The sequence below is a fragment of the Megascapheus bottae genome, chromosome 12, assembly GCF_031878675.1.
Source record: "Megascapheus bottae isolate mThoBot1 chromosome 12, mThoBot2.hap1, whole genome shotgun sequence".
Lineage (NCBI taxonomy): Eukaryota > Metazoa > Chordata > Mammalia > Rodentia > Geomyidae > Megascapheus > Megascapheus bottae.
This window is the reverse complement of record NC_143520.1, coordinates 57,792,139-57,819,328: the sequence shown is the minus strand read 5'-3', so window position 1 is coordinate 57,819,328 and position 27,190 is coordinate 57,792,139. Positions and strand designations below refer to the sequence as shown.

Here is a 27,190-nt window from a genome sequence, read left to right as displayed (position 1 = left end):
ACTGCCAGGATCCCTGTGAGTTTTGAGTATGACCACACTTGCAACTCACATCAGAAATCTCCCTTTGCTAAAACTAGTCAATGAAGGCTCCCTTTCTGACCTTCTCAAGATTCTCTCCTCCATCTTAAAAGGATCCAGTCAAAACCTATCACTTCCTTGAAGTGCTGGACTCGGGGAGGGTAGTGTGAAAAGAGGGGCACTGCCTCAGAAAGGGACCCATAGCCTGCCAATCAGTCAGTACCTCTAGCAAGAACAGACCAACAACCAGTGTAAGGCTATTATCTCCTTTATTCAAAAAATAAATATTTCACTTTGAGTCAACATATTTCAAATCACATGAAGCATAGAGCGGAAATAGTCACTTTGGAGGTTGTGAACACATGTTGAAACGTGTAATGTTCGGAACAATGGGGACGGGGTGAGTACTGATTCCAGCTGCTTCATGACCTAGAGAGACCTCTTCTCCCCGGGGGGGGGGGGGGCTACAAGTCGATTTTAGGAGAGAGAAACACACACACACACACACACACACACACACACACACACACTCTGCTCTGATGTCTGAAAGGCACATGAAGTGGACCATAGGCGTATGGCACATTCACTTATAAAACGTTCCCTCTTCCCTCCCAAGAAAAGTGGAGACATTTTAATCAAGTCAAAGACTGGAGAAGACAGGGCGCCCCTGCTTGGAGCTCTGCATCATGAACATCTCTGTGTATGAAAGCCATTTTCCTTTGCTTCCCCCCTACCCCCACCCACAGAGTCCATGCTGCACGGCGCTCACTCAGTGATGGCAGGGCGTGTGGCCACGTAGACGAACACCACAATCAGAAGCACGACCACAGCCAGCGTGGGCAAGACCACTGTGGTAATCTGCTGCCGGGCCTCCTGCATGGCCTGCTTCCGCTCTTTCTTGTCTTTGGATGTCTCCTTCTTGGGCTTGCCTTTGAGCTGCCGCATCTTTCCTGGAGGCCAAGGCTTGCTTGGAGCAAGCGCCACACGGTTCTCGGTCAAAGCAGGGAAACTCCTGGAAGAAGAAGAATCGTGATTATGAACAAATGCGGTAAAAGCATGAAGAAGAAAACAGTCACAAAATAAAAAGGCATATGTATATGTGCAGAGATGTAAAGCCACATATGTATATGCGACTTATAAGACTGAGAACAGGAGGGATTGCATTAGGCCCAAGAGCAGTAACTCATTAACTCACCCTTCATCCAGAGCCCGTGTACGTGCGGCTGTTACTCAAAGACCTGAGGCTGCTTCTGTTCTCGAAGCAGCTCTTGCTGCAGGGTTCATGATGGGCTGCGGGCATATGGACAGGGCCCAGGGTCCCACTGTAATAGGTACTTAAAGTTGCTCTCGCTACCGACTTGCACCCACAACTTTAACTAAGAACAGAAGAACAGCTGGGCATCTCTGCCTCCATTCTATATCCATGTCCATTGTGCTGAGCTGTTCTTTCTACCATCACTTGCAATCACCTTCTAATCCAGAAAGGACAAAACTTCTAGATAATCTGTGAGAGAGCAAAGTACCAGTCCAAAAAGCAAACAGCAAAATCATCCGGAGTGACAACGGCTTATCGTGACAGCAGTAAGGAATTCTCTAGAACTCCTCTCCACACAAGGACTGAGAGGGAACGTATCTGTAGCTGTTGATGCAATCCCCTCACCACCTGCTCTAATTCTTCATCTGTTTAAACCTCTCATACCTGTACCCTCAAAGATGGCTCAAAATGGGCTGAAACACTGCCTCGCCTGTTCCCGCAGTGGAATCAGTCTCCTTTCTCTGCTCACCATGATTCCTGGTCTCTATTTGGTGTGCTGAGGCTGTGGCCAGCAAGACATGTAAAAATTCAAGACATGGAGCCTTGGCCTAAAATCTCGGGCTCAGCAACACCTATTTAATGGGATTCTCTCTCATCCATTCTGTGGCCTATGGAAGTACTCAGACAGAGGTCTAGAGAATGTATAGAACTTTTCAATAATCACCATAGAGCACTAGCTTTATAAAAGTTTGCATCTTAGTTTTAGACAACAAAAATAGACTTAAATTGAAAAGTTTACTTAAAGCCTTTCACATCTTCCAAGTGTTACCAGAAAATCCAGAAGACAGACAGGATAAAGGATGTTGTGCAGTCAAGCGCAGCTTCTGGGGGATGGGAGTCTCAGTCCGAGTCACCCCCACTGGCCAGGCCACCAGGCCTGCTCCAGGAGACACACAGCTCTACCACCTGGCTCTTCGGCATCACCAGCTTCTAGTGCTATCCATGCCTGGGTCCGGTAGGCCCAGAGCTTCTTTCTAACCCATAGCAGGTAGGGTGTTCATCAGATGCACAGGATTGGGGGTTGGATGGGCAGAGCTAAGATAGACATGTGTCCATTGTAACATCCTGAGACAGGGTATGGAGTTAAAAAGCAACAGAGCACTGTATACCAACACCAACAAAGACATTTTTACACCAGACACTGTGTTCAGTGTTGTCCCTGGACATGAGAAGTGACATGTACACTTGAGTGACCAGATTAGGTAGCAAAATACAGATCCCAAGTCAGGAAAGATCTCGGTAGCCTCCTGCTTTTTTTTTTTTTTTGCCAGTCCTGGGCTTGAGCTCAGGGCCTGAGCACTGTCCTTGGACTTTCTCAAGGCTAGAGCTCTACCACTTGAGCCTCAGCGCCACTTCCGGCTTTTTTCTATGTATGTGGTACCAAGGAATCGAACCCGGGTCTTCATGCATGCTAGGCAAGCACTTTAACCACTAGGCCAAACTCCCAGCCCAAGCCTCCTGCTTTCTTATAAGGGATCCTCGTCTCTTGCCGCTCCTCTGGTCTTACATGAATCCTGAGCAGTCAGTGGAGTCCGCCACAGTGTGAGATGACTAGTGTAAATGTGCTGGGATTATGCAATGACAGCCAGAAGCAAATATTAAAGTTCAAAGCAACCCCATATGAGCAAATATATAATTCTCATCAACAAGCTAGAAATAAAGGCCAATCCCCAGTTCATGGTGCTGTGGGAGGTGTGGGTTTTTTAAGAGGGGGCTAGAACGGGAGGTATGTAGGTCTCTGGTGGGCATGCGGGCTCTGACAGAGGATCCTGGGAGCCCAGCCCTCCATTTCCTCTGCCTGCTGTTTTGCTGAGGTGACCAAAGTTGCTTTCCCGTGTTCCTACCACAATGCGTGCCTCCCATCTGAGAGGCCTGGGGGGTGGGGGCGGTTCTCTGGCCCCCACACAGTGGCCTGAAACTTCCAAAACCGTTCATTCAAATAAGCCTCTTCTCTTTACAGTGAGCCAGTTACTGAAGGTGTAAGGGTCACACAGGTAGTACCTGTCCTCATAAGACCCTCGTGAGAGGACCTGACCCCAGGCCTTAGCAGTGCCATGGCAGCAGCAGGGGAACCAAGAACCAAACCTGTCACCCAGTCTGTAAACGGTGCCCAGTGCTTCCAACAGAGCAAGGCACAGGATCCACAGTCCATTCTCTCCTTGCCATGGCCTCATTAAAAGAAGGAAAAAAAAAAAAAAGCCAGCAGCAGCACTCTGACTCACAGCAGTCTCTGTGGAGGGAATGGTCTCTCACCAAGTCCTCATGGGCTGGCAGGCACCAAAGGCCAGACAGGGTGCTAAGCCAGCGTTAATAAGCTCTTCAGCTGCTCTGGCTCACAGCCGGGCCTGACTGCATCCCACTCCTTTAGCTGCTGCCCACATCCTCCCACGTGCACAGCTGACATTAAGAGGCAGCCATGATGGGAGCCCTCTGCTCTGCGCATTTGTTTGTAGACAGCAGTTCCTTCCTGTGAGGTGTGTGTGTGGGGGGGGGGGGTTCTTTGCCTTGCTGGGGATGGTGCAAGTCTATTTCAGGTCTGAAAAAAAAACAGACTTTTTCATTCTTCAGTGGGTGGTGGTAGGCGGCATTTCTGCTCTTGCTCACCTGACCAACAGAGAGCAGTTGGGAGAGCCATTCTGAGATGATTACAGAGGGTAACTGGAAGGAGAGAGTCCACAAGGACAGAGCTGGGAAAGGCATCTGGGAGGAGCAGAGGAGCCTGAGACTGGAGGGACTAGTTCACTGGAGAGAGAGGAGAGAGAGGGAGGAGGGGGGAAGAGGGAAAAGGGAGAGAGAAGAAGAGAAAAGAGAGGGGGAGGAAGGTGGAGGGAGGGGAAGATCCTAAGGTGATCTGCAGCAGGCTTGACCAGGGAGGTCCCCTGACTGGCCAGTGGGGCATAAACCCTGGGGAGTAAATGGCGGCTGCAGCACTTCTCGAGGATTGGGTAGTGGCCTGGGCAGGGCGGTATGGTGGAGAGGAAGATGGAGCTCTTGACTGGAGGTGTGGCTGGCAGGCTTCCAGAAGGGCTCAAGCAGGCCCAGCAAGGACAGGAGGCATGAAAAGTGAGTCAAATCTGGAATCCCAGACGGGTCACTAAATGGGCAATGGTCTAGAGGACTGAATCCTCTTCTACTGAGCCAACGCATCTCTGGGGTCAACCAGACACAGGAGAGGATGGGAACCGCAGACAGAGCTGAGCCAAAGTCAAGTCCCAGTGCTCATACATCCCAGGAGATGAGAGCGGACATGCAGAGGGGCAAGGGAGAAGAACAGAATCCAGGAAGCACATTCAACACGCGCTCACCCCTGTCCACAGGGACATTGCCACAAAACGTCCAGAAAGCAGCTGAAAGCGAGTCAGGAGCTAGGTCTGGGCTGCAGGGTTGTCAACTGTTCAACTAGGTGAGATGGCCACAGCAAGGACTCAGCCCTACCATGGCACTCCGCCAGCCAGGATCAGGAGACCCAACAGACCAGCGGCAGAGAAAGCACAGCTGCAGTGTCATAGGGACCAAGGACACCAAGAAGGTCACTGCTGCAATGATGACCAAACTGAAGACCAAGTAGAAGCCCCTGGGCAAGAGAGAAAGAAACACACACACACACACACACACACACACACACACACACACACACACACACACACACAAAAGCACCAGAGTATGGCACCAACTCATGGAGAGAGGAGCTTGGTGCCAGAATGTAAGTGAACACTCTGCTCCCTTCATTGAGACTTTTACCACAGGGGGAAAAAATGTCAGCCAAATATGCTCAACTCACAGCCAGTTCCCATTTTGGCATGAACCCCTCAATATTCTGGTACCTTGTGATACATGTTTAGAAGGCCAGCATTTTCAATAGTACAGGGCAGAAAGCTGGCTTGCAGTTCAGCTGGAAGAGACTTGTGTGGCCAAAAGAAATATTTTTGACTTTAAAATTAAAAAAAAAAAAAAAGAAGATAGCAGCCAGAGGCTGTTTGACGGCTTTAGGAAAGTGGCAGGGGTGGGACGGGGGTTAAACCCCAGTGCTAAAGAGGGGTAGGGCTCTGTAGGCGAGGGGTGGACACATAAATAAGCCTATTTCCCTAGAGGAGGGAAATGAGAGGGTAAGGAGGGCCTGCAGGGTGCAGAGGCAGAGGCTTCCATATCTTCACTGAAATGACAGGACTTTGTGTGGTCTGGGGAGTTGGGAGGCAGGCAGGCAGGCCTACAGGAAAAGCAGGCATGAATTCTCTTGGAGAGGGGGAAGAAGAGGGAACTTGGAATCAGTCATCCACTTGGCTGACATTCTCCTGGCCTTACTGTCCACACCCCACCCCAGAGGAGCCTCGGGACTACCTCGTCACATGGTTTGGCCTCTATAGCTGGACCACAGCTGGCTTATACAAACTCTGCCAGGGCCTTGGAAATGAATGATTTCATAAAGAAACTGAGCCAATTGGATTCCATGTTAAAAATCTAGAGGACATAAAGAGACACTAACATTGGACAATCACGCAGATGTGGAGAAAGATGGCAGGGAAGCCAGGAGGGAATGGAGAGACAGAATGGACTCTATGCTTACCTTTCCAGTCAGTCCCTACAAGGGGCAGCTCACTCTGTCTATGATAAACACCTCTTTCAACCTGAGCTGGCTCAGTACCTCACACTGAACGCAGTCCCAACTCCAGTGACAGGCTGCCCCAGCTTTTACCATGAAGGAGACCAGAACCAAAGATCAAACCCACATTTGTTAGCTCTTAAAGACTGAACAGACATCATTCCCCACTTAGTCCTTCCCTTCGCTCTCGGGGGCCACTTCATTGCTCATCACCCCTCAAAGCGAGAGAAGAGTAAGCTCACACAGCTGAGCCCAGCTTTTCCCCAGCAAGCAGGATGGGAGCTGCTATCACCTGTATGTTTCAGCTTTATGGCAACCACTCCAGCCTCTAGCTCCCTGGCTAAGGAAACAGAAGCTTCACAAATGCCTGAGTTCTACTGAATTCTAATGAAACATCACCTGCTCTACCCCACCCCCACCAGCCAAACCCATGGCAACTTGTTGAGCCCTAGAACGTTCTAACTGGTTGCCAGGGCTTGGAGGGGTTGGGGCCACATATCCTTCAGCATGGGAATTTTTTAATTTATGTTTGCTTTTCTTTGACTACAGCATCAGTCATACACATGCACAAAACTGAAATTCAGAAAACTATGCTCATCTGCCCAAGATTAAAAAAAAAAAAACAACTACTAAAGAATCAGCACAATCTCACACTCTCACACTTCAGTGAAAACCCATAACTATGCATAAATATTAAGAAAACAATGAAGATTTGAACTCTAGCCTGATTCATAAATCCACCTATTCTCTCTATTAACTCCACAGAATCTCTAATTCATCCCATAACTAAGGACAGCAGTTGTTACTTCTTGAATGTTCATTAGCTGTCAGGCTATCAACAAAAGTTCTTGACAAACACCCAAGCCTCACAGAGATCCTTACCCTACTATACAGACAGAGAAACTGAGGCTTAGAGCAGTAGGTCTACAGTGTCTGGTCTGATGCAGATGCTGTACTTCTACAACTCACATAGCTGCTTCCAATTCTATGAAGCCTGAGGACTAAGGGGTGGAGCCTGAGTCCATGCCAGGCCAGCTCATTGGCTGCAGAAGCTGTGGCCACAGAAGCGGAAGGAGTAGCACACAGGCTTCTCACTTGGAACAGGCAGGCAGTCTGCTCTAGTTCCTGGAAGGTACTGCTGCATAAACACACAGGGCACTGTACCCCACTCAAATGGTCATGAGAGCCAATCTCCCCTAAAGACCCCAGCAAAGTGACACTCTCCTGCTCCCCTCCCCCATGTCAATACGGGAGTCAAGGACATTACAGGCTGTTGGAGCAGAGCCCACCATCAACAGTTGGACCTGGTCTGGAGTCCACAGCTGTGTGTTAAGAGGGTATCAATTACTTCTCACCACCAATCAATGAGTAGAGGAGGTCTGGGGGATGGTGTGCTGGCCTAGTCTCAATGCTGTCCTCTCTGTTAAAGCCCCATCATGCTCCTGTCTTCAGAAGACAATCTAAAGTGCTGCTTCAATAGCTGCATTTCTTTCTACTTCAAAAATCAGGAAGGCAAATAAGTAAACAGTACATGAAAAGGGTTTCGTGGGGGTGGGGGAGGCTCTGCCATCTCTTCTTGTAGTTGTGTCATTAACTGAACATGAAACATTTGAGAGGCCCAAGCGTGCCACGCTTTATGCAATGAACCCAGAAAAGCTGCTCTGGGATCGAGGGGGCATAAATCTGCTCTGGAGAGCAGAAGCTCTGCGGTTCATCAAGTGTGCTCACTTCATTTTATGATCCTGGTATTTAGCCATAATGGGCCCGTGATCACTTCACTCCTGTCGGCTGCAGAGAGTGGGGGCGGGGGGCAGGCAAGTTTCCAGGAGAACAGTACAAGTTGGAACTCCTGACATCTGCTAAGCACCCGCTGGTACCTTAAGTGCCTTCCCTGGGAACATGAACAGAAAAAGTGACAGCCAAACAGGTATCCAGTCCATTGTCCCCTGCTGCTAGCAGGCTACAGAGCTCTGGGAAGTGTGTGGAGATCGGGGCTGTGGACAGAAGCAGATACACATGCACACACCTCACATGCAGGGCAAAAGGATAGGGAAAAAAAACCCCACATCATTTGGCATAATCCTAAATAAAAATCCAAAAACACCAAAGAAATTTTTAGATGAGCTGCTGAATGGCATAGACACGAAAAGCAATGCAAGCATCCTGGATAAATTAGGTAAGTAACATTACTTTGGCACACTGAGGTTTGCAAAATGCTTCCCTATGCATTATTCACCTCATCCTCATGCAAACTCTGCATGTTACTCATTGTTGTCCTCACTTAAGAAGGCAGGCAGCACATCACACAATTAAGCACATGTCAAGGTTTCAATTGTATCTGGCAATTTCAGGGCCATGTAAGTTAGCTTTGGACCATCAATAACTCCTCTGCAAATCACGAATAAAATACCTACCCTTTAAACACTGTGGGGGTGGGGTCAGGGGGAGGTATCAACTGCTTATCGGGGACAAGAGGAAATCCGTGTGAAGGAAACAAGCACCAGAGTTGCTTGGGTGACGATGCTGTCTTCCTTCAGAGGGTGAAGAGACACACTGATGGATGAACAGACTACATGTCAGATCACACCACTGCAAGCTTCATGTTCATTGGTGGAAGAGGGCTTCAGGAGAACACTGACCCAGAGCCTGGAAGGCAATGGGGAGACTGCTGTGCAGATTCCTGGTTAGACTAGGCAGGCAGTGGGGCTTCCCAGATATGAAAGAGGCAGCACAGGTGTGAGAAGGTGGGAGCAGGCAGGATGCAGGAATGGAGGCCATGGCGCTTTAACTTAAATCTACAAGAACTATATGCATCACTCATTGCAGAGGGCAAGAAGGGAGGCCAAGACCAGAGAAGACACTAAGGAAGCATTCAGGGAAGATGTAGTGACTCGATCAAAGGAACAAATACATGTAATCGTGGGTAGATGAAGGAGGAACTGATAGGCTGGAAAGAGTACGAAAAGGAAATGGATCAAAAGACTTTTTGCCCTGATCAGTGGAAGGAAGTGGGAGGTGCCAGGAGGTGAGATGGCGAGGGTGGAGGATACACAGGAGCTTGCCATGCTGAGTTTGAGATCCCATCAGCTTCCCTAAGGGAAGTGTGCAGATGTGTGTGTGCCTGTATTTCAGGGAGAGCTGGGCTGGATTCAGGGCCAGGAGTTGTTGGTGAGAAATGAGTACAAAGAAGGGGTCCCTTCTTGTGACATCCAAGGCTTAGATGGTGAAGAGGAAGAGTAGGTTGGCCGGAAGCCACGTGCAGGTGTTTTGACCACCTAGTGAGGTCCCAGGCAGCTCCTCAGGCCAGCAAGGGCAGCAGGGGTGCGGGACAGAGGCAGCAGGGACGCTGGAGGCAGGGAGCAGGTGGCACTTCTCTCAAAGCCCAGCTCTGCCATTTATCAGCCCTGTGACTTCAAGCACCTAATCCTTCTGTACCTGGAGATTTCTCACCTGAAAAGTGGGGCTAATAATTATACTTAGTGAACTGCTACTGAGAGCAGTGCCTGGTACAAAGTAAATACAATGTAATGTAAATGTAAGCGTTAGCTATCATCATGTCAAGAAATAACGATGCCTTTTTCATAAACAAAAATAATTGTGTATGGAAAGGAAAAGGATCATTGGCTTCGGAGATAGGAAGAGAAAGATGTTGGAAATGTGGAGAGAAGCCATCAAACGGGGTTCACGTTGAAGTAGAGGACGGTCAAGTCTGGCTCAAAGCACAGGGCCCCCCCTGCCGCTGGGGGCACACACCTCACAGCAAAGGGGTTTCTGGCTGGCAGTAGCCATACTGCTTCAGATAGAGAGGAGGCAGAGGTGAGGGTGAGTCAGGGCAGAGTTTGTTCAGGCCAGCATCATGAAGAGGAAGACAGTGTCCCCATCCTAACCCCAGAGTTCGGGGTCAGAAAATGCTGAATTTTCACTTCTGCTGCTTCCACCGAACCATCTCTCTCCGTTTTCAGTTCAGGGTTACTGTCACAATTCTTGTGCCAACTTATAATCGATGCCTTGGCTGCCTGTGAGAACACTCTTGGTTCTGAGCTATCTGAAGACAGACAAAAGCAGCCCAGGTGAAACACCGCCTGGTTCCACATGCTTCTTCTCACCACAGTGGCCAAGGAGGATCTTCCAAGGCCAAGCCTGAGACAGCAAGTTCTCTCCTACAGCGATCACCAACTGTGCTCACTGCAGGTAGTGTAGAAGAGGAGGAGGGCTTCCGAACCAACTTGGCTCTTGGCTCTTTAACCCTAGTCAGCACAGGGGTTCTTTCCAGTTAAATTCATAGTAATTGGCAACCTCAAACGTCACTATGATTTTAGCTGGTTGACTTGAAGCAATTCAAACAGGGAAAGCACAAAGATAACAGCAACCAAAAAAAAGCAATTTGACCCTCTGCAAAAGGGTCCAAGATTATGGCTTTTTATTGTTGTTTTTATTAACTCAAGGTATTGTTGCAGTGCTAGGAATCAAACCCAAGGCCTCAAACATGCTAAAAAAAAACAAAAAAACGCTTTACCTCTAAGCTAGTAACAGATAAGAACCAGGCACACAACATAAACTGGACAAAAAGATTTATAATGCTGGGTGCCAGTGGCTCAGACCGGTAATTCTAGCTGCTCAGGACACTGAGACATGAGGATTGAGGTTTGAAGCCAGCCAGAGTAGGGAAATCTATGAGACTGTTTCAATTATCTACCAAAAAGCCAAAAGTGGAGCTGTAGTTCAAAAGTAGAGTACCAGTCTTGAGCAAAAATATTAAGGGTCAGTGTCCAGGCCCTAAGTTCAAGCCCTGTATTGTTGCACACACATGTGCACACACACATGCACGCACATACATGTGCATATACACACGTACACACGCACGCGTGTGCGCACACACCCACACCCCACACACACACACAAGATTTAGTAATACGTTTCCTGATGACCTCTTGTATTCTATTCCATTTTTTAAAATGTAGGTTAGCTCCTAAAAGAATTGCGTAATCAGTTGGTGAATTATGACTGACAATTTAAAATCACTGGTGTAGGAAAATCTCCTATCAGTGAGGACTACATGTCATCAGCTTAATGATTAATTAAATGCTGAGCCTTGTGGAGCTGTGGAAGCACTAGGTCCAAACTTCCAAATACCAAAAAGGGGGTGAGCTGGATGGTGAAGAAGTGCCAAGAGGTAGCGGGCCAGCCAGGCTAGACTGCCATGGAGGGAGCTGTTGACCTCAAAGAGAGACCAAGCAGTCTGCAAGAAGAACAGCAGGATACAGCAGCAAAATCTCAGCCAACACATGAGACAGACAGACTTCCCACAGTGGTCTCCTTCCCTGACAGCCTTGTCTACCTTTTCTGACTTGCTGTTACAAGCAGTAATATATATGAAAGTACTCAAAAAAGTTACACATTCTTCTATGGACTGCCATTCTTTTTTTTTTTAATTTACTTTAATGTTATCATTGAGGTGACATATGCAATGGTTATATCTATATATGTCAGATCGTTAGTACATTTCCTTTCATACAGTGTCATCTGTCATCGGTTACCTCATTCTCTCCTACCCATCTCCATGAGCTGCATAGTTCACTTTCAGCAATGTCCAATGTATCTAAAGAATATAGTCATCAAAAACCCCCCCCCACCAAATTAAAGAAAGCCCTTTGTTTTCATATCTTTGGAGTTCATTTCAGTAGGTTTATTATTTTATATACCTATGAAGAGATTGCTTAGAAATTCCACCTTTTTTCACCTCTTTTAGTCTCACTATATGTGAGTATCTAAAATCCTGTGTTTTAGATCTAAACTTCCACATATCAGAGAGAACATGAGTCATTTGACTCTCAGATCTTGGGAATAGACTGTTGGCTTAAAAAAAAAAATTACTTGAGCTTATCATCTGACCAGCCTGAAAAGGCCCCTACAATGAAGTTACCTCTATAAATCACATTTTTTTTTAGAACAATCATACTTGGACAACAATTTTTAATTTTTACCTGTTTTACCTATCTGTCTTTCCCTCTCTCCCCACAGAAACCAAGAAAAGCAGACTAGCAGTTTCAGCAATAAATGACGGGCCACACTGCAGAGAGGGAGTACTAGATGTCTCCAATACATGTTTGTTAAAAGAATATGTACATTAACTTCATATTTCTAAATAATTGGCTTTCCCATATAGCTAGATTTTTTTTAAACTCTAGGAGACTGTCATTCTTTAAAATGACAATACTTTAATCAAAACTGTAGGTGCCCTCAATTCCATCTACTATTCAATTTTGTACTTGAAGACAACAAGGAATCCAATTTATCCTCTCATTATTAACAGCTCAACTCTATGACAGCTCAAGACAAAGGCAAGGTATGGAGGAGAACTGATAAAAGTGTGCAGACTGTCCACTGCGTGCATCGTTTTTATTAAAGACAGCTTCTCTAACTTTTTCATCTGCAATATATAGAAGGAAGTGATCACCCAGCTCAAGAGGCCTAGTCGGGGTACAGCTAGCCTCAGAATAAAACCTCCTTTGTCTCCTCTGTTATCTTACAATGTCAAGCAATCAAAATCAAAGTATTGGCCCCGTTTAAGCAGAGTGTGCACACACTGTGATGAAGCCTTCATGGTTCTCACTAATCCTCGACAATCTCCTCCTGCTGCTGGCTCTTTTGTGTCCTCGGGTCCCTGCGTCAGAAGCAAGGAGGAGTCCTGACGTTATGTGTCTGGCCTAGGACCACAAAGGAAGTAGGTGGTCAGCCAAAGTCAAGCCTAGGCAGCCTGCTCTACAACCTGCTGTGGTGAATTTTTCTCTGATAAATATGCTTGTTTGTTTTAATCGTCTTTAAATGTCATTTCCCATAAATCTTTGGATAAAACGTGACCTTTAAGCAAGATGCACCTCACTCGCCTCGCAGCTCTGGCTGGTGTGCTATTGGCCCCTCAAAACTAGGGAAACACAACTCTGCCAGAACTTGTCAGCCTGACTCTGTTTCCGTGTCCATGCCTGGACAAGCAGTCTCTTCCTGTCTAGATCCAATTACAGCCTGAGCAGACTCTTCCTTTCTAGATCCAATCACAGCATGAAGGTTTTTAGCTGCAAACTTCAGTAATGACCAAGATACCACAAGTGTCAGTTGTCTGGTGCATTTTTTTTTTAATGAAAAATTCATCCCTAAGTTATTTTATCGTAAGTTAATTACAAGGCCTGGATGATACAGACACACCAAGGAAGAAGTGAGGGGCTGACTACATTTATGGAAGGAAAACAATCATACACGCCAAAGGCCAAATGTGTGGGCCTTCTTCCAATAAAGCGACTGGGGCTTGCCCTACCTAGGGATGTTGATCTTAGAGGGAAACAGGAAGTGTTCTCACCCAGTCTCTTACTCAAAAATGCCTGCTGTGTGGCTCCCAAGTGCTCAGGTCTAATTGTGCACAGATTCACTCGCAGCTCATCCACCTGTTCTCTTCCAGAGTGCTCATCACATGCCACACACTAACTGTTAGGACTATACATAGGGAGTCATTGCTATTCACCACATTCAAGGCCACCTTGGTCCTGGAAGCAGAGACAGAATAATGGGCCAAGTTCCTATTCCCCTGCCACTCCAGCAGTAATTGGAGGTTAGATTATATGTCAAGGGGCAAATGCAATGAAGAAAGATTGTGTAAACAGGGAGAGCAGAACATGTGATGGTAGACCATATTGTAGACAGGCTGCTGGTTAGAGAACTGTGGCGGAGAAGAAGGGAGGAAAAAGTCAAGGGGAAAGAGATTGCCAAGGAAGGAACTGAGAGGGTGACAGCCATGAAGCAGCAGCAGCTTGAAAATTTTCTAGGAATAGCAAGGAGGCCCAAGGGGAAGCTAGAGTAGCAGGACTGACATGGAGTAAGCTAGGAGACAGCAGAGGGCGAAGGCAATGTCTATGTTCTCTGAGTCTCCTAAGAATGGATTTGGGGGTGGGAAAGAGGAGAATGACCCCATGGGACAATAACCTTGAGTTCAAATACCTTTGTCACTAACAAATTAGATCTTTAAATGTCGTTGGTTTGGTTGAACTTTAAGCTGATTTACCAAACTGAATAGACATTGTGGAGGGTTGGGCAAAGGGAACAGAACAAGAAGGCTCTAAAGTCCTGAAGGTACTAAATTTCTAGGTCTTGCCATGAGTTCATCCACAGACTCCACAGTGTTCCAGGACAGCCAGGGGTCCATTCCTGACGAAGGCAAAGCCAATGACCTGAGAAAAGGCAATCTCTCCACATCATCTTCCAGTCCACTTCCCTTCGGTACCCCATTAAGTCACTGTTGTTTAGTAGCACCCTCAGGGGTGGTCATTCCCCTCTCTACGGGTCCTCCAATCTGTGTATCACCCCACACCCCCAAATACTGAAGGCTGCATAGAATGCACATACCTGTCCACACTGTTTACTGACACTGTGGAGTCTTCACTCTTACCTGCCTTCCTGATTCCCGCCTTCGAGTCCCTCAACCTCCAGAGACAGATTTCACCCAGTCCACCAGCTGATCTTTGTGCTCTCATCAAAAGGCCATCACGATTCCCACTGCCAATGCCATACAGTGCCAACACCATCCAGCCTTTAAGGCTCTGCCAACCCAGTCCCGGGGGCCTGACCACGCCTCCTGGTTAGCCACTTTTCTGTCTGGCTGTAGAGGGAGAACAAGCCACACATTTGTCCACTTCCAAGTCTTCTCAACTACTTTTTGTACTTGCAGACTCATGGGAGACTATTTTTCTCACTAATATTACTCAGGTCAGAAGTCTGGCCCCTCCTCTTACTCTTTCTATCAGACTAGTTTAGTCCTACCACTCCCCATCCTGGACATGTCTTAAACATACCCCCTCCTCTCCCACAGACACAAGCTCGGACCTTCTCTTCTTTCATGATTTCTGCAACATCCTGTGGTTCCTGCCTAAACACACCACTTTCTCAAGCCTCAAGTAACACAAACATACATAAATGCTTCTAAAACCATTGCTCATACAGGCAGGGCAGTGGTGCTACTACTTACCCATCCCCCCACACCTCCTCTTACAGCAAAAAACAATCTGCTAAAAACTTAAAACTCACCACTGATGCAGATCTGGGGGATGTAAACATTTTTAGGAAACAGCTATGGCTGAAAGGTCAAAACTGCTTGAAAGTCTAGTTACTGAAAATTTTTTTAGCTAAAAAAAAAAAAATTACTGCAGGCACAACACTACTCTTCAAACTAAAGGGTTAACAACTAACCAAATTGTGTCAATAATGAGAAAGCCACATTTAACAGGAATTGGTCATTCAACATCTAGACACCCAGCATTTAGAATGTACCACAGATTCGAAGACTTTGTTGATGCAGTGCTGTTAAGCATGTATTTCTCAGGTCTGCAGGGACTCAAAGCTCAAGTGTGCAGGCTCAGAGGGATGCTGAGCAGCGAGGACCAGCCAGCCTCCCAGTGGAATATCAAGTCCAGCCATCCAGAAATTCCAGCAGCCAATTTCAATAGTCTCACAAATTTGTGATTGCTAGGTAGACAGTCTGGAGCCATGCCTTATACTTGGAAGTACATAATTTGGAGTCTCACATGCAAAAGAATGGATACAGAGACTTATGGAAGGATAAGAAATGATCCCCTCTCTTGTAGGTCTTAGTGTAATCACAGTCCATGCCTATAGACTTCCTAATCTGAAAACAAATCTGACCCATTATCTCTAACATAAGCTACACTCTACAGTGATCACTGCCTGCAGATCGAAGTCTAAATCTGTTAAATCTCAGAAAGATCCTATGAGATCTGGATCCCACTCAGCTTTGAATATTCAAGCCCAACTCTACCCCCACTCTGCCTCTACTGGGCCTCACAGCCACCCTCCATGCAGTTCCGCTTGCCACGCTGTTGCTCACCTCCCTACAACTGTGCTTACTGTGCTCCCTTGTCTCTCCCAACCCTCCTGGTGCTCAGAAAACTCAGTAAGACCCCCATTTGAAGGGTCACATGACTTGGTACTTGTCAACATATGTGAGGGGCCCATCTCTGTACTCCTATGGCACTGTTCTTTACCTCAACTACAACTCTCATCACATTTACCTGATGTCCTTGGCTGGTATTCTCATTGCCATCTTTGTGGGCACCTAAACATTTCAAATTCAAGGTCATAGAAAAATCATCTTAATTTGAGGCCATCATGCCCCACATATCCAGCTGGAGTCTTAATATTCCATTAATTATCTTGAAAAGGTTATCTACATACAAAGGATGAATGTAACTGACCAAAACAGAGCTTTCCCGCCTCTATAAACACATATACAGGAGGAAAGCACAAGGTTAGAATAGGCCTCAAAATAGGAGGCCCATGTAAGATATCAGCCAATTCTAATGCAAGCTTAGGACCAAGTTTCATTCATAAATTCCTGAGCTAAAAGGTTTTTAAACATCTTTGGGTCAAAACATTTGTGTAGAGGTGCTACTTAGAGAATAGCAGGGAGTATAATCATTTCATTTAGTGATACATTTGTTATTAAGTATGGAAGGAAATAGTGGTTCAAGCCAGGAGCCAGAGGCTCATGCCTATAACCCTAACCACCATTCTGAGGTGATCTGAGGATCACAGTTCGAGGCCAGCCCAAGCAGAAAAGTCCATGAGACTCTTATCTGCAATAAACTACTTAGAAAAGGCCAAAAGTAGCACTGTGGCTCAAGTGGAAGAGTGCTAGTTGCAGCATGAAGAGGCTCAGAGATAGCACCTAGGCCAGGCTCTGAATTCAAGCTCCAGGGTGGAAAAAAAAAAAAAAAAGGAAAGAAAAAAGAAATAGTGGTTCATCTCTGAATTCCACGAGTTGATCTTCTGCAGTATGGAGGGACAAATCACACCCTGCTCCATTTTTCAGAGCACAGTAGCTATCCTAAGTAGGCCTCTGATAATATGACAGCTTGTTTTCTTGCATATGGAAAAAAATCAAAGTCCTTGCAATCTTTCAAGGAAGTCAAGAGCAAAGGAGAAAAGTGTCCCATAACAGAAATATGCCAACGTTGTGGGGTGCAGGTCTGGGTCCCAGATCATGAAATCCTCTGTAATCCCTGGCTACTTCATCCAAATATAGGAGGAAGCCACTTACAGGTAAGGAGTGAAGCCATATGACAAACTTATTTTAAAGATCACTCTGGGTCTAAAAGGATGATAGCTGTACAGGTAATGGAGATGGAAGGCAACCAGTTAAAAGGCCTTGGCAGTAATTTAGGCAAATAATGAAGCCACTTAGATGTGTGAAGGCAGGGAATGAATTCAGGATCTACTTTGGGAGAGCTATCAAGAAGACTTGGTGAAGAAGAGAAAAGGTGAATAACATAATACCCAGATCCTGGATGACGAGAGGTGGAAAGGAATTATGGCAGAAGTAGAAAAAAATATGGCCATATTATGTTTGATGTGTCCATGAGAGACCCAGGTTTGCTAACTGCTCTAGACAGCATAAAAGGGGCCATACAACACTTGAAGCCAACTCAAAGGCGATTTCTTTCTGTTATCCTCTCATAGTGATCGAAGGTCCTGCCATGGTGACAGCTCAAGGCAGGATGGAATCACCGATAATGCATATGAGAACCAAAAAGCAACAGGTTGCTTCTCATATAATCTTCAGTAACACAGATATCAGCTTTGAGATAAAAAAAAAAGAACAGACAAAACAATGGACCTGACCAGTAAAATGGTATATGTGTCATATCACAACTAGAAGTATACAGCCTGATACTTTCTTCAATTATTAGCATCATAAGAGATTTGCCAATTCTTGATACTGGTTGATACAATCAATACAAGAGTGCTGGCATTTGGTTTGAGGTTCTGACATACTCCTAAGAGTATCATCTTGTTTGGGGCATTTCAAATCAGAATCTTCCATAGGAAAATGTTACTTTAAAAGGGAAGGTCTCTCAATTCCAAAGGACCGAATACACAGAAAAAGCCGGTAGTGATGCTGTGGCTCAAGTGAGAGGGTGCTAGCCTTCAGAAAACTCAAGGACAATGAACTCAGGGCTGGGCAAGTCCCAGGACTTGTTGATATTTCCCTATATTACAACATGTTTAATGTAAATTGTGATTATCATTAAAAATATTAAAACATTAAAAAAGGGAAGGTCTGAGCAATCAGAAAGGAGAAAAGGGTATTGAGGATGAAACAGTGCACTGAAATCCTATCCTGCCAGAAATGAGTCCACCTCCTTCTGCACTAGAACCTGCATCCTTACAGGAATGACTCTATTTTTCGACTTCCCATCAAAGAAGGGATCAAGGCAACAGTTGCTAACCTACTTTCAAATTCATTGTTGAGTAGTTAAAAACAATTATATTTTAATAATTCCACAAGGCAATTTTTCTATGTAGGTCCATCTTGATGGATAGAATCACTTGCAATTATTTCAAGGAAGGAAGCAAAGAACATCATTAGACACAGCTGTATGAAGCGGATCCAACACTGACACTAAATACCTGGTTAGTAAGACAATGTGTCACTTATGTAACTTCCAGAACTAAAATAAGCCCTAATAGGGAAAACAAACAAATTACTTTCAGAAGGAACTTGACCATCTGGAAGAAGATCCTTCCTTGTAAGGAAGTTGCCTGACTGGAGGATGGGAAATACTGGGGTCAGACTATATTTTCAAGCCTTCCCACTTGAAAGAAACCCAGAGGCTGGGCAGGGATGGATTCTGTGGCACAAAGGATTTATATTGGTTCCCAAAGGGAATGACATAAGATGGCACAAAACAAGTAAAAACCCACTTCATTCGCATTGGTCATGAACCTAAGCAAACCTCAAACTTCGGAGCCTATTTCAGACTCTGAAAAAAAGGAAAAGTCACCATCTACTCCTGCCTAGTAGTGGGAGAAGAAGAAAGTCTGGTGATGGATGTGATCCCCTGCAAAAGGGAAACTGTTCTACAGCTCTAAAGGAACCATGGCGTGGCTGCTGGGAGGAAGGGCTGAGACAACAGGATGCTGATCAAGAGAACTGACGTAAGAAACTTTTTTTTTTTGCCAGTCCTAGGGTTTGAACTCAGAGCCTGGCCACTGTCCTTGAGCTTTCTCAAAGCTAGCACTGTCTACCATTTGAGCCACAGTACTACCTCTGGCTTTTTCTGTGTCTATGGTTACCAAGGAATGGAACCCAGGACTTCATGCTAGGCAAGGACTCTACCTCTAGGCCATGCTCCCAGGCCCAGAAACTTCTTTAGGAGAAGGTTTGTAAAAAAGTCTAAGAATCTACTGACTAATTCATTTAAATGAAGAAGCAGTCAGGAGGCTCATATAGAGCAGTCTCTCAAACAGCAGCAGAAGATGCTATAACCACCACAGCAAAACCAAAACCGGCCTTATGTAACACCAGCCACAGAGCAGTAGAGGCAGTATGAAAAGACATCTGGTAAGGGTCTTAGTGGAAAAGGGGTAAAGTATTATATACACAACTGGAAATGTTTGGAGAATGACAGAGACAGTTGTCACTCCCCCACCTCCCAGATTCATTTCCCTTAGGAGAGAATTTTTACCTTTTCTTCAAGAACTGCTGCTTCAATAAATTCAGCTGATTCACACTGATTTCCAATAAAGCTGACTTGAGTTATTCCTGTTGAGAAATAAGAAGACATATAATAGATGGTTTGGGAATGGCAGGCTACAATTCCATAGACACCCGGCCCCACCCCCACCCCCACACTGAGTCACATGGCTCCACTCCCCCAGCAGCCTGCTGCCTGCTGGGGGTAGAGGATGAACACCTGTCACTCAAACTAGCTGCCCTGCCCACCAGACAGACAGGATGAGGACACTACAACCCCATCAGAGGGACATTTCAACTTCGGTTCCCAGCAGAGTGGTAGAACTCTGTTTCCTGAATTCCTGAGAGTCTACAACAGGTCTGCTAAGGTAAACAGAAACGGCAGCCAACAATCACTAATTTACCAGTGAAGGATACAGAATTGTGTCTAGCAAAAAGAAATAAAGGAGAGGGGCTTCTGATCAACACCTGGGAAAAATAAAAGATGAGAACAAAGTACTACAGGCCTCTAAACTACTTCCCCATAATGCTTGAGGGAAAAAGGAGCAAGGTTTGTGAGACCTAGAGCAGGGACTCAACAAAATTAATTCATCAAAGCCCAGGAGAATTAAATATTAAGAGAGAGGTACAGGTCCTGGAAGGGATTCAACTATCAGACCTTGCAGTTCCCCCATCACACACTGTTCAGGTGGGATGCTTGAGGCCAATTTTCTGCTCATTTCCATGGCCACACCTCATCTGGTGACCACACTGTACTGGATAATATGAGATGATTGCTTCCATGTGTTGTAGACAAGCCTGCTGCTTGTGCTGCTTTTCTGTTCTATTTTTAATGAAGGAAAACAGCCTCTACCACCTGGCCATATTTTTCCACTCCTACTTAGTATGGTCAATCATTAACTCCTTTATTGTGCAGCTTCCAAAACCAATAAGGGAAAGAAAGGTATGCAGAAATGAGAAATGGCAGACATAGCACATGGCAAACAAAATGTGGTCATTCATGGCACATCTTGTTCCCATAGTACCTCGGGCACCTGCTCAACTACCTCTTCCCATGGTGCCTGGCTTTCTCATTCAACCAATTAAACAACCTGGAGGTGGGTTATGCACAAGCTATGAAGCAATCAGTGCAGCAGTCCCAGGAGCAGAATCAGGAGGCATTCCTCTTTGGGGCCCCTCTCAAAAGGAGAGTCACTACTTTTCTTTTTGAACTTTTCTTTAATTTTCAAGTTAAATTTGCTCTGTTTCATGCCTTTAATTGTTTGATGGTGAGACAAAAGCTACCCAGTGAAACAAATCTATGCCCCTAGATGACACCACCTAACCTCCCTTAACCATCCTGCTAGAAAGCTTTGACTCTGGGGAGTCTCAAGAGATTAAGGTGTGTGAAGGGAGTGGGGATAAAGCAAAGAAGACCCACATTTTTCTGTGGGCCATGAATACTAGAGTTTGGCCCTTAATGGAAGAGTCAGGAGAACTTGGCTCTCTAAGGAGCCTCATGGCATTTGGCAAGAAAATGCACCTTTTAAGAGATAGTGGAGAGGGGTCAAGAAGAAAGCAGTTGATCTCCATTTCCTAAGAAAGACTGCCATGACATAAAAGTGTCAGCTAGGTGTAATAGAAGAGATACCGAAAAAACACTCATCACAAGGACTTGAACCAGAATTGCTCCCGATGGCCTCAAGGTCATGTGTTTGTAGTGAGCCTTGCTGACCTGGCATTGGGAAAATACGAACTAACTGCTGAGGATGTTCAGAGCAAAACCAGACTAACTTCTGTGATAGATGTCTTCCTCATGACAAAATATAATCTGTGGTCAAAAGGTGTTAAACCATGATGGAAATTCTACTGGTGTCAAAAAAGCAATGTGTTGGTTTTACTAAATAAATAATGCAGCAATCAGAAACAAAAGAATTTCACACTCTTAGTACCCTTGGGTCTGCAAACTCCTAAAGTGGTGATGGAAAACATGACCTCATAGGTACGGACAAATTATGGACAGAATCCATCCATACGTTGATTGTAGGCACTACTGAGAAAAACGGGGAGGGGGGAGCTCCTCTTCATGTCCTCATTAGAAAAGGAAAGAGGCTGAAGAAATCCAGGTTTCTGTGCAGAACTCATGGAGCATCATCTGTGAAGGTTGTCACTTCAGAAAAGCTCCTGGGGCGGGGCAAGCATTAAAGCCCACCCTGCTAGCAGACAGGACCACTAGCCCAAGCCCATTTATTTAAAATTCAGATGTTTAGCAATGACTAGTCAAAGGTCCTGTTTGTGGGAAGGCAGCACCAGTCAAACTTCTGTAATTTAATCCCTATTTTCTGAGATAACTGCCATTCAGAAAACACAAAGTTAAAAGAGGGCTCCACAGACAGGACTGAAGGAGTGCGATGAAAAGAAAACCCTGCCAAGCCAGCGATGGCCTCTACCTGTGGCAAGGTGCTATGCCTGGCTCACTCATTGTGGCAAACTCTCAAGGAAGAAAAGAGCCACATGGATACCAGCTGGTCTGCAGAACAAGCCCAAGGACAGTTCTGCCTTCCACTCACTCCAGACTGGCCCTCCCCATCCATCCATTGCAAGCTGCAGATGCCCTGCCACTGCCTACCCGCCTGCCCCCCCCCCTCACTCTCTCCCCTCCTTCCTCCCCCACTCTCTACCACATTTCCTCAGCCAAAATGAGGAAGACTAGCAGAGTAGAACTCAAAGGGTGGTCTCAACCCAGTGCCAAATCTTTGCTGCTGGTTCATGACAAGAACCATACAGAAATTAAGAATAAATGATCAAGGAGTAGGGCACTAAAGGCTCACACCTGCAATCCTAGCTACTCAAGAGGCTGAGATCTGAGGATCACAGTTCAAAGCTAGCCCTGACAGGCAAGTCCATGAGATTCTCATCTCCTATTAACCACCAAACAAAGCTGGAAATAGAGCTCAACTGGTAGAGTACCAACATTGAGCACAAAGCTCAGGGACAACGTCCAGTCCCTGAGTTCAAACCCCAGGACCAGCACAAAGAAGACAGAGCAAGTACTCAGAAATTCTTACAGTAATATGATTGGCACAAGATGAGTTTCATGCAACTATCAAATGAAAGTCATTTAATACCACATAAATTTTCTTTTCCAGTTCCACGGGTCAGAAATGTGACTCGGAGAACTTACAAAGCCACAAGCCACTAAAAGGAGCAGAGTCCTGCCTGCACCTGGATTTTGGATTCCTCCCCTTTAGAACTATGACTACAGTAGTCAGAGGAACATGTTAAAGCAGCAGTAAGAAACTCACAGAAATCCCTATCTAAGCTACTCCCAAGCAGGAGAAACAGCCATATGTTAAATGGAAAACAAATCAAAATTTATACACAATTATCTTAATTATACATATAAAATATATGCAAATGTAACAAAGCATTCGTAGTGATAATCTTTGAATGGAATTACAGGCAATTTTCAGCATTATGCCTTGTGATGGTTTTCTAAGTTTCTATAATTAGTGTGAATTATTTTTATGAAGAAAAGCTTTTTAAAAAAAATTAGCAATCTGTGGTATTTCTGAAACTTTAATTGGATCACAAAGATTAAAAAGCCAGAGGTTTAAAACTCCCTGGTAATTGTCTTAATTCAATCTCAGAGCAAGGCCTACAACAACCAGCAACCTAGATACATGCTGTTCTGCAAACAATGCCACTTAATCCTTGGTCCCTCAAAATCTATTTGTTTTCCAATCCCAGCAAGAGCACATGATGTGGCTGAAGATGTTTCCAGCGTTGAAGCAAGAAGATAACCTGAGATAGGAAATGTTTTTCTGCCTCTCTATCCATTCACGTAAGAAGGAGGATGGGAGATTTTTATGCATTCCCAAGGCTCACCCAATCCACAGTCTGGCCAATTGGAAAGAACAAAATCCATCATTAACAAACAGGGAAACATCTGATTTCTGTGTAGGCAAACTCACTTCTTATCAGAATGTGACTCCAAGGCTGTTCCATCACAAAACACTTCAGTCATTTTTCACCCACAAGTCACAATACCAAAGGCTGGCCTTTGGTTGCGGCACTTATCCTCTGAGTACATCTATCCCTGTAGTAATCCTGGATTAACATTTTCCCAAGGTGTGAGCAGTACTGGACCAAAATACACAGCAAAATCTGGATTTGCATTGTGCTTCCCAGAGAAGGAAAGGAAAGAATTTCTGCCACATGGGGCCATGGGAAAACAGAGGAGCATAAAGTACATGACAGCATGAAGAGATAGGGACAGGAGGTACCCCACAGTTGTAGGTTTTCCTAAGCTTATTTATGTACTGATGGTGTGGACAGTCAACAGAGATAGCAGCTACCACATGACAGGTAGGTTGGCTCCTGTTTTAAAGATACCTTCAATATGCTATTCTCAAGGATGACACAATTGGGTGGTGGGTAATATTCTTGATGATCACCACTGGCCATTTGAATCATAAGGGAGCCAGCCAGCAGTGGTGTTGAGAGGAAGACTTAAATGGGCCTGACAAGAGCTTTAAAATGGATCAACTAGTACTCAAAAGACTAAACATAGAACTCCCGTATGACCCAGCAATTCCACTACTAGGCATTTACCCAATCGTCCAGAAACAAGGACACACTAAATCCACTAGCACAACAATGTTCATTGCAGCACTATTTACCATAGCAAAGATATGGAACCAACCCAGATGTCCCTCAGTTGATGAGTGGATCAACAAGATGTGGTATTTATACACAATGGAATTCTATGCTGCTGTCAGAAAGAACAACATCGCCCCATTTGTAAGGAAATAGAAAGACTTAGAAAAAATCATATTAAGTGAAGTAAGCCAGACTCAAAGGAACATAGGCTCAATGGTTTCCCTCATTTGTCATAATCAGTAGAAAACTTGGGCTCTCCTAGCAGAGATTTACAATAGAACAAACTCTAGAGACATAAGGCCATATAGTATGACGCTAAATGTAAGGACCTCCAGGATATAGAAACAAAAGCCATATAATGAGTGATTGTTGTCCTTAATGTACTGTTATCTCTCATCTCTTTTGCTGTCCCTTGGTTATCTCATATTGTTACAATATTTCACCTTGTTATCTGATAGATTTTATATATGCTTAATTGGTTATTTGAAATTGGATAGGGAAGGGGGGAAATCAAGATGAGCAGGAGAGAGGGGGAGGGGAGGAGGGGGAGGGAAATGAGAACCATGACATAAGAAAGGGTATCAATGTTTGTGAAGTAATGCACCTTCTATCTGGTGAATATAATGTAACCCTTCTATTAATTATAATAAAAAATATATGGAAAAAATGAATCAACTAGGAAACAAATGATTTAGCACTATAAACCTTCCTACATTCCATTCTCATAACATTTGTAATCGCAGTGACTAGATGCTGGAAGCTTGTATCTCTCACTTAATCGTCCACTTCCTAGAAAGAGTATATTTGCATTTCCCCTAGAAGAGGGACTCATCAAATATGTGAACTATTAACTGAAGGCAAGACACACAGGTAGTCAATTTCCTCATCTGTTAAAATCAAAAGGCCAAGCCACCAGATTATTTCCCAAAGGAAAGTCTAAGTATCTGTGTTACAAAAAGGTTCACAAATTTCAACTTGAGATATTCTGCACTCTATAACCCCTTGTCCCCATTAACAATTTACAATGTACATTCTACAAAGAACAAAAACAGGAGACCTGTTAACTGAAGGATGCAAGCCAGGTGCTATTGTTTCATGCATGGAATTCTAGCTGCTCAGGAGGCTGAGATCTGAGGATTGAGGTTCAATGCCAGATTGTGAGACTCTTATCTCCAATTCACCAGGAAAAAGCCAGAGTAGAAGTGTGGCTCAAGTGGTAAAGCATCAGTGTGTGTGCACACACACATGCACACGTTGCTTGAACATTCTCTTTCATGTTTAACATTGATAGCTATTACAGTAAAACCAATGTTCTAAGGAAAGCATAGAACACTAAACCTACATGTGTTTTAAAAAAAAGTTAAACACTTATTGTTAAGCTTTGCATGGTGATGACTAAGACAATGACAGTAACACTGAGCGAGTGATAACCTGTGCCATATATGGTTCTTGGTACTCCTGCTATAATATAAACATAAAACTTGGGTTACTGATTATTAAAGGAACGACTACACACATGATTATAACCACTATTGGCCAATAAGAGGAGAGGGGAAAAATATTCTATGTAGATCCTACAACTTAAAAAAAAATGAGGGAAGGAGTTGGTTGGGAAGAATGAGTGAGAAAGATTGAAGAAGTGACGTGACACATTGGATTCATAAACTGCTTTGCTGAATGGCAACTCCTTTGTTGCCTAAAGATAATAAAATACACATAAATATCTTTTTAACAGACACATACACCTACGTAATATAAATTGACATGTATATACATATTATGACATCCATAGGGAAAGAGGAGGTGTTGAAGATGTGCATTCTAGGCTATGAGAACAAAAAAATACAGACATAGGAAGTAAAAGAACCCAGTATAAATGGGTACATGGCACATACCTATAGTCCCAGAATTCAGAAAGAGAGGCAGGAAAATGACAAGTGGCAAGACAGCCTGGGTTACATAGTGAGACTTCATCTCTAAATAAAGATAAAGACAGACAGAGTCCAGTGTATACAGATGAATGACAGTGTAGTCTTAGTGACTTTCTCAGTGGCCACAATCCTTCCTGGGACTCTCAACTGTGCTGATTTGTGTGTTAACAGTGCACAAGCAATGGGGGCAGTGCTGGGGGCACTCTAGCACCAATCACAAAGTGGTGTCTCACTGTGGGGGCTCTCTGCATTTTTGCTCAAGGCTAGCACTCTAGCACTTGAGCCACAGCGCCACATTCACCTTTTTTCCGTATGTGTGGTACTAAGGAACAGAACCCAGGGCTTCATGCCCTGGGTTCTACCACTAAGGCACATTCCCAGCCCATTGTTTTTACAAAGACCAGGGATTCTATGAAACCTTTCTTTGTTCTGTGAACATATGACTATAAAAACAAGCACAATGAGGCACCATAACATTCTCACCTAGGGCTCCACACACACAGTGTTGAGTGCAGCCTCTGACAAAGGTGACTAAGGCCTGAGTGTACCTGCCCCCACCCACTCTTGCTTCAAAGCAGCAAGTATCACAAAGGCACACTCTGTGAAGGATGCAAGAACGAAAAGATTAAAAAAACAACTACCTTCCTCAACTGGCAACACTGATGTGCCAGGTAGCTTTCACACACAATTTACTTTCCCACCAACGTGACCTGCCCAGTGTGGACTAGGAACCAGGTAGTTGTCTAGTGGCTCAAGTGTTCTCTTGATCTGAGGTCCACAACTCCCTGCCTAAAAGATGTAGGCCAGGAGCGGTGCCTCCAGTTAGAGCAGTACTACGGTGAGAACCCACTAGATTAAATGATTGAAAACAAAAAAGAAACCTCACTAAAACAGATTTCAACCCACTCACAAACCTGAACACAGAAATAAACATGGCCATGTAAACGAATGCTTCCTAGGATGGTCAAACAGAAAGAAGTGTAAAAGACATTTCATCAAGTATAATCAATTAGGCCAAAATGAAGGCTTTTCCTTTTCTACCACCTTACTAATAAAGCTGGGTGCTGCCCTGAAGACTGGGAAAGCAAGCCAACCTTTGTGGCCAGCCCTCAGTCAGACCCTGAGTGAGCAGGGACCTTTCTCTGTGG

At 44.9% G+C, this 27,190-nt stretch overlaps 1 long non-coding RNA gene across 3 annotated transcripts in view; it reads right to left on the bottom strand.

Moving 5' to 3' along the window:
• Window positions 1-270: 270 nt before the first annotated feature.
• LOC150056610 (uncharacterized) overlaps window positions 271-27,190 on the bottom strand; it is a 138,816-nt gene continuing 111,896 nt past the window's right edge. For all 3 annotated transcript variants that reach the window (XR_016537279.1, XR_016537280.1, XR_016537278.1), the window contains 2 exons: window positions 19,463-19,539; window positions 271-1,030 (listed from right to left, as the gene is read on the bottom strand). This is a non-coding gene — a long non-coding RNA (uncharacterized LOC150056610). The remainder of the gene's footprint in view (window positions 1,031-19,462; window positions 19,540-27,190) is intronic.